The following is a 790-nucleotide window of genomic DNA, read 5'->3' as shown; positions in this document are numbered from 1 at the left end:
GAGTAGGACCTTGAATTTAAACTTGATAAAAACATGAAAGTCGTAGTTGACCTAAATATGAAGTCTCAGTCGTACACACCCACCAGTTCACACTGCTTACCCGCTTACCCATCTACTGTGTCAAAAAAACATATTATGGAATCAGTAAAAATAAAGGGTGACATAGAGGCAAATACCCCAATATAAATCAGAAACATATAATCTCAGGATGGTACATGAAGAAAACTTACAAAAGCAAACTCATTACCTGTTATCAAAATGTTATTATAGCATACAGTGTACAGTGGTTAATGTATGCTTTGAGGTCAGACTGTTCAGTGGAAATGTGAAGCCTATAACAAACCATTTTTTACTTTGCGCTAGTCTTATAGTTAAAATTAAGTGAAGTTGCATGGAAGGTTGAATGTAAGTTTTACTAAAGAGACTATTGTGCATGGTTCAGGTATGGCTGAGTTTAAGATGTCCCCTAAAATTAAGTTCTCCTCACAGAGTTTTGAATGGGCATGTACCCACCCAGCTGCACTACATTTCCCAGCAACCCTTGCACCTGGGCTTGGCCATGTGATACAGTTCTGACCACTGGGATGTGAAAAGGAATGTGCAATGTCTGGATGTTGCCATTAAAGGGGAGTTGAGTGTTTGCTTCCTAGATTTTTGCTTTCTAGATTTTTGCTTTCTACAGGCAGATATGGGGTAAGAAATGAAGAATGTGTCTTGGTCATCCACCATAAATCAAATGTTGTGGATGGCTACACTGGACTGTTACATAAGAAAGTAAGTTCCAGCTACC

This window comes from Otolemur garnettii, unplaced genomic scaffold (assembly GCF_000181295.1).
Source record: "Otolemur garnettii isolate 467f Iridium unplaced genomic scaffold, OtoGar3 scaffold00003, whole genome shotgun sequence".
Taxonomy (NCBI): domain Eukaryota; kingdom Metazoa; phylum Chordata; class Mammalia; order Primates; family Galagidae; genus Otolemur; species Otolemur garnettii.
Note: the sequence above shows the minus strand (reverse complement) of the source record.